The sequence below is a fragment of the Acartia tonsa genome, chromosome 4 (assembly GCF_053477335.1).
Source record: "Acartia tonsa isolate MP-2025a chromosome 4, ASM5347733v1, whole genome shotgun sequence".
Taxonomy (NCBI): Eukaryota; Metazoa; Arthropoda; class Copepoda; order Calanoida; family Acartiidae; genus Acartia; species Acartia tonsa.
Genome location: NC_137263.1, coordinates 44,302,444 through 44,310,233, shown reverse-complemented (window position 1 = coordinate 44,310,233; position 7,790 = coordinate 44,302,444). Strand labels below are relative to the sequence as shown.

The following is a 7,790-nucleotide window of genomic DNA, read 5'->3' as shown; positions in this document are numbered from 1 at the left end:
CCTTGTGACCTATAATATTATTATGTGCTAATTCAAAAACTTTATTATATAATCCAATGGGTACGACGGGTCTTTCAATGAATGTTCCATTGCTAAGAGGTTGTCTAAATATTAGAAGTCCTTCCATAACGTATAAATGTTCTATTAATTTAAAAAGGACCTCTTTCCGGCCGGTTAGTTCAGCTCTTTCAAAACTCGACAACTTCTTTTTTTCGAATATCCACCTACGAATGTCAGATAATACTTGATCTTTTTGTGTTTCAGATTGCCAAACATTGTGCACACCGACTTCCGAAGCCGCATGTAACTCAAAAATCTGGTCTTGGTAGGGGCAATCCTGTTCATAAGGATCCAAGGTAAATGAGCTAGTACATTTTTCACAATCGGTTTCCTTATGTTCTTTGCATAAAAATTGCCCTCTAGATAGATTGTCGGCATTGCAATGGTCCCTACCCTTCCTATGAATTACTGTAAAGTCAAAACTTTGGATAAAGAAAATCCATCTCAGAGTTACACCATTTATTGTTCCTTTTTGCCATTTTTTGTAATGAACTAAGGAAATCGAATCTGTACGTACAATAAAGTTTCTAAATCTTAAATAATGAAGAAAGGTTTTAAGAACAAATACTAGACATGCTAATTCGCCTTTATAACTTGGATAATTTTTCTCTGCCCCGTTACATTTTTTGGAACATATTCCAATAATTCTTTCTTCCCCCCCCTGTTTTTGGCTGAGAATTCCAGCGAAATAACTTGTAGAAAAATCTACATCTACTATAAAGGGGTTTGGATTATCCCACTGGGGATAGCCTTTACTTATAGAATTTGAGAACATATTTATGAAATTTTCCCAATCTTTTGATAGGGAATCGGTCCATTCGATAACTTTATCGTTTCTGTGTTCATCTAGGGTACAAGAATTTTTTGCATAGGATGGGAAATAGGCCCTATAATAATTGGAGAAGCCCAGGAAACGCTGGAGTTCCTTGCCTGTCCTGGGCCTGCTCCAATTTTTAATTTGTTCTAAATATGCGGGGTTCATTTTAAGTCCTTGGGAACTGACTATATGACCTAAATATGTACATTCGGATGTGAAAAATTTACATTTGGCTAGATTTAACTTAAGTTTTGCTATTTTTAGGACTCCGAAGAGTTTCCTGAGATGCTTCAGATGTTCCTCAACATTCTTTGAGAATATAATAAGATCATCAAGGTAAGAAATTATAAATTCGTATAAGCCAGGGATAAGGGTTAGGACTCTGTCCATCAAATGGCAGAAAACACTTGGCGCGTTACACAGTCCGAACAGCAGTTTCTTGAAAAGATACTGCCTGTTAAGGGCTGTGAACGCTGTCAAGTGTTTACTTTCCTCTGAAATGGCTAGCGCATGGAAGGCGCTAGTCAAGTCGAGGGTGGTAAATACATTGCCAGTGCCTAATTTTTCTAAATTACTAGAAATCAAGGGAAGGGGCCAGTTAATTTTTGGTGTTACACTATTAAGCGCACGAAAATCGATAACGAACCTAAGTTTGCCTTCCCCCCCAGCCGTTGGTTTTTTCTTTACTGCAAAGATTGGGGAGGACCACTCGCTGTAGCCCTCCTCAATGACGCCCCCCCTTAGCCAGTTTTCAATTTGTTCTTTTAATTTGGCTTCGTATAATGGGTTTAATTGAATGTTTCTAGCCTTAATAGGTTTAGCCCCGGGGATCAAGTCTATTTTATACTGTAAGAGATCGCAGTTACCGATATCGGCATCGTCAACCGAAAATATATCGAAATGATCAAGGCATAATTTTACTACCTTTTCCTTCATCCCTGGGTTATTTTTGATAAGATCACTATTTTCTAAGTCTAATTTTTCTTTAATGAATTTAATTCTTTTAAGAAGTGTAGTTCCTGACAATTCATTTATTTGATTAATATTTTCATTGCAGGAATTTGGGGAATCCGATTCAAATTCAAAGCAATATCCAACTTTAACGTTATTCAATAAGGTAATATTTTTTCCTGCTAAATTAACAAAATTTACCCAACATTCTCCCTTCTCATTTACATTATAAATACCCTCCATAAGCATCAAGCCGTTATGGCTTGTCATTTTAGAATTATTTGGGGATATATACAGCTTCCTATTTTTTTGGTGGATAGGTATTGTTATCACCGTTGTATTCCCCCCCGGCAAGAATGTTGTTTTCTTTGCTAATTTTACGCATGTTTTATTTTGTTTTAATGTCCCAGTCCCCCCCTGGTTACTCCAATTTATTCCTGGGATAAGGGAGTTTTGTTCCGTATGAACATTATTTGTAGGAATCAAGGGTATGTTTTTACTTTCTTCAACTATGTTAATTGTCGAATTTTCTATTGGGATTTGCTCGCCAGTGGGGAGCTCGAATGAAAACTTATCTAGTAACAAATTAATTCGATTAACTTTGAGAAATTCATATCCTAGATTTATAATTTTAGACGTCGTTTCAGGGATGTAAAACGTTTCTTCGAATATTTTATCTGACCCATCAAAGCTGAATTTTAAACTTACGTGTCCTATGATATTTACTGGTTTTAAATCTACAGACAGAGCGCTAAGATTGGCAGGGGTGAATGTGATTTTATTATCATCTAAGATTTCTTTAGAAATAAGGGACCTAAAGTTGTTTCCTGTATCCACTAAAGCGTGTTGCAGGAATTCCCCCCCCACGGGATTAAGAACTTTTAGTTTTGCACAGATAGGCATTATAAAACAAATTATATTTTTAGTCGAAGCCTAAGATGCATATTTTCCAAGATCCCCACCTCAGCGGTTAGACGATGGTAATCCTCACACAGAGATTTCCTGTGTTCCAGGTATAGTTGTCTGTCGAATCTTTTTAAATAATGAAATGTTTTAACAATATGGTTAATTGTTAAAATAATTTTATATAACTTTCTGGGTTTCATTAAGTTTTTATTAAGCGCTTTTCAGCTCCAGAAATTTCTTAATAAGCATGAGAATGTTGATAGTTCTAAAGAAACTACTAAACTTTAATACGGGTCCTTATTTATATACTTGGATATATGATAAAAACCTATCGGAATAAAATTGAACTAAAAAGTTTTCGAAAGATTGAAAGGCTACAAAGTAGCTTAAAAATAAGTGTTCAGCTTGTAACTAACAAGACATTAAAAACAGACTGACTTATTTTTTGACTTATATCTGTATTTATACAAAATATAGTTTTACTAGTTAGTATTTGATTCACAATATTAGATAATATAAAGTTAGCGCTGAATTACAGCTCAAAAAATATTAGATATGGCTAATATAATAAAGAGGATCAATCATGACTGATTTATTATTCTGATATTGTAAGTATTTATACTTAATTTTTCCACCTATGGGGTAGAACGAGTTTATGTATTTACTAAAGTATAATTAATGCTGAAGTCAGCTTCAAAAATAAGAAGTGGTTTGTAGTAACTGCTTTGATAGTAACTGGCCTTGATTAATAATATACATTCACTTTTATATAGTGACCTTTTATTCCGCTGGTAATCCTAGCGGAAGCTAATAGAACTAAGTTTATTTTATTCTGCCAGTAATCCTAGCGGAAAATAATTTAATCAAAATGTTTTAAAATTTTATTAATCACGTTTTAAGTGATTAAAGTTTTTAATTTTTAACTGCTGCTTGATTGCAGCTCAAAAAATCAGAGAGGAAAAGATAATTAAAAATCTTCCTGAACAACTGAATTAGATTTGGAAATTCGCTCGTATTTATACAGATTTTCCAGTAGACCCCCCCCCCTTCTTATTATTTACTTATATGGACCGCGATAGCATTCTAGGCGACATCTTTCGGATACATAATAAATTAAATATAGTTCTATTATTGTCACTGTACAAAATGCAATAATATTTATCCATATGAATAAGTTATTATACATAATTGCTGAAATATTTCAGCTACAAAAATCAGAGGCTAAGAGTGTGCAACTCTCAGATAAAATTGATACTGAGGATTTAACTCAAAAATCATTGTTTATATACAGATAATTCGCTTAAGGTCCCCTAGCGGTTAAAAATTGAACTAGAATGTTTTAGATTCTTATATATATACACTCAAAATATACGATATTTACATTTTAGATAGATCATGCGATATTAAAAATAAATACTACTAAATAGAAAATAGGTATTCACTTGTTGGCTTCTTTATAAAGACTATTAGATTTTAAAAAATGGAAATATTAAGTGCATGTGAAATGCTCCTCAGGTTACCTCCCTATTTCCCCCAATTTCCTGTATCAGCTACATTTGGATAGGGAAAGGAGGGGAAGGAGTTTATTTTGTGTTGCTTAGTCAGACTTAATAATAACAATTTGTTTTATTTTTTCGCGCCAAAGCATTGCTTGGCAAGGGATATTTGATATTAAGGAATTTGCAAGTTTAGCTTGACATGGGATATTTTGTTTATCTTTCATATCAAAATATGAAATTCATTCAGCAAATTTTTATTTTCTGGGATAGGGACAATTAATATCGCATATATCCACTTATTTTCTACATCTAATGGACGTGATTTTTAACAATCGCTTGTACATATTTATCTATTTCAGATTCCTCGCTGGCTTCCTGATCCATTTGGTTGATAGTTTTACGCGCATACTGCTCAGGTATTTTATTACTATTACCTGGAGCTTTTCTAGGTGGTGTGAATTTACTCCGTGTTTTACCAAAGCGGGACTCAGGATGTGGGGGCTCCCCAGCTTTCTTTTTGTTGCAATTCTGCACTACATGGCCAGGGATATTACAATGCCAGCATTTAATATTTTTACTCCTCCCATTAAAGGCTCCTATAACGCCCTCGATTTGATCCCAAGCAATAGGATCATCCTCATGATCTACCCAAGAGGGAACCTCGTCAGGTTCTTCGGTTAAGTTTTCCTTATACATTGCCGTGTTAGTGGGGGTATTATCTTCGATAATGCTGATTATGGGTTGTTTTTTCGTTTCCGCAGAATTTTTAGGTAGGAACATTTCCATGGCTTGGGAATAGCAAGCCGAAAGGTTTTCCTTGCTAATATGGCCAGACCCATCCCAATTAACGTATCTTTGTCCGAGGTTAATAAGTTTATTTAAGTAAGCGTTGTAATCGTCCAAAAATTGCATACTCTCAACGTAATTGGCCATGTCCATGGCAAGGTTGGTATACAGCAGATTTTTGCTAACGTTAAGATAGAATTCTTTCCACTTCTTTTTAGGTATGAGGCCAGGATTCATGAGTTTGAACACCCTAAGTTTGTTTTCAAAATAGGTGTCAAGGGGTTGATTAGTCTCCTGTTTTAGGTTGTAGAAGTACTGCGAGGCTACTTCTGGATCCGAGAAGGGAGTGACCAGCCTCCTAATCATCAGGTAATAACTTAAGGCAGATAAGGCCTGATTTCTTTCAGGCGTAATTAGGTCTCCTAATCGTTCCCCTCTAGAGTCATAAATTCGCTGGTATAAAATATCCTTAAAAAGGATTGGGTCACAGATTCTGTATGTCTTTGCAACCCTCCACAAATTAGAAAAGAAATTATCAAAGTCGGCCCTGCCGTCCCACCTAGGGGCATCCCTCGCAAAATCGGAATCCCATTTTTGTCCCTTAATAAAGCATTCTTTAATAAAATCATCGTCGGCGGCGCTAGTTGTTGCCGTCGCGGATGTGCCTGTGCCTGGTGTGTTTCTTGTAGAGGGTCTTGTTGCTACATTGGGTGCAGACCGTGTAGGTCTACGGAGGGGCTCTAACGACTTAATCCTATCAGGGATAAAGGGAAACCTTTCTAATAAGGTTTTTTCGTATTCCGTTAGAGAAGTTTCTCTTACATTCATCCAATTATCATTATCCGCCGGACCTACAAAGCCTACAATTGAATAGGCCATACAACCTGGGGCTGTAATTCTATCCTTGGCGACCCATTCGATCACGTTTATCTTTTGTTGGACCGATAGTCGGTCATAAAAAGTGGCATTAATTGAATCATCACCTATGGTGTTAAAATGAGTCGTGTTAAGACTTTCGTTTAACGTTTTTTCCGCAAACAATGGGCCAAGATTTCCGTCCGCTGGGAGTTTTGATACTCTACGTTTTAGGTCTAAGATGTCGGTGTCGGCTAATAATCTGCGATGTGATTCCGTGTCCTTAAACCCTGCCCATTTTGTTTCTATTTCGAGCTTCATAATCTCGGATTCTTGTTTTATTATATCTCTATAATGTGACGAGTATTCGTTTAACTTAACATTTAACGCTTCCGTTATGAGTTCTTTGATTTTTTCAGGGGAAAGCGGGTCTGACTGCTGCTGCGAGGGACGGCCGGAGCCGGCGGAGGCGGCGGATTTTTGGTTTTATCATCCCCTTTCTTGGCATTATCGGTCATGGTGCTGGAGTGTAGTGTTCGTTAACACTGCTTTGTCTACTACGAACTTTTTTAAGAACTTGGAAATATCCCTTTCTTCCTGTTTTAGGGAGAAAATATGGAAATGTGTGAAATTAAATACTAGTGTGAAAATAAAAGGCGGGTTCCTTTTTATCTTTATTTGGCAGTTTGCCACGAAATAATTATTAGAAATATTCTGTAACAAATTGTTACTATAAACTGCTTCCGTGAATAAACTTAGTTATCAGGAAAATATTAATTTCACTTTGCAATCGAAGCTACTTTACAATTTAATTTTGTCTGTACGTTAATAATTATCTATACCTTCCCCCCTCAAAAATTGAGTGGTAGACAAGACTGCGCCAAAATGACGTATGAGGGGATGTACAGACAGACCGGAATACGAGTATAGAGTAGCTTCGATACAATTAAATATCAATAATATAACAAAGGTATTTCTAAAAAATACAATATTTATTAAGCAATTAAACTGGTTAGAATAGGCAGATTAATGGGATTATTATTATAGGATATATTTAATATGATATCAATTAAAGGCTTGGACGTCTCGTTTTCTGTAAAGGACAGAAAACCACGTGCACAGGAATATAGGACTAAGACTGTCGACAACCTAGCATATAGGTATACAGTCTACCAAGTGCAAGCTGATGGAGAGATGTTCTCACAAGGCCTGCATAAAATCAACTAACTCCTCAACACAGCAGGATGGAGTATAGTGGCGGTTACAAGTGGAGGTCTGACTCAGCCAGAGAAGTATAGGAATGTGGACAGGGATGGAGATGCATAAACTTGGATGGTGAATACCACAATTGAAAGCAACGTTCAGATGAACACCCTTTATTTATAAGCAGCAATGCAAAGTGCAAGAATAAAAACATTCATAGAAACAAATGACTACACAAATCTCTTTAAAATTTCAAAATCAGACAACAATATAAAATCGGTAAAAATTAAAATCTAACAATTAAGATTGTTTTTAAAAATATGTGTTAAATGCGAATCAACTTAAAGTCTGGTATGTTTTTTTAAGGACAGACTTTAATTTTAGTGTAGTTTCGCTCCTGTGTTTTCTTTTACTCGCATGTGTGGAATTATGTACGGTCATTTTTGATTTTAACACTTAATTTTAGTAGTCAGATTCATTTTAAATCTTAACTTTAACAAAACCTAGTTTCACTAGATCACCACTTAAATGTAAATTGGACCAATAGGAACACAGCGAAGAAACAATCCGGTCATATTATTGGCTCCCCGATTATTAACTACAAAGCTATATGTCAGAGGTCACCATAATCAGCTGTATGAATAGATATATTCTTTCTTAGACCTTCCACCAGAATTTCATGGTCTCTAATAAAGTGAAATTCGCACTGGGCT

General features: G+C 35.6%; 1 long non-coding RNA gene across 1 annotated transcript; it reads left to right on the top strand.

The window, feature by feature from the left end:
• Positions 1–1,591: 1,591 nt before the first annotated feature.
• On the top strand, positions 1,592–6,310 carry LOC145317372 (uncharacterized). The gene is made up of 3 exons (XR_013878979.1): positions 1,592–1,994; positions 2,755–2,841; positions 4,593–6,310. It is a non-coding gene; the product is annotated as an uncharacterized LOC145317372 (long non-coding RNA).
• The last annotated feature ends 1,480 nt before the right edge of the window (positions 6,311–7,790 follow it).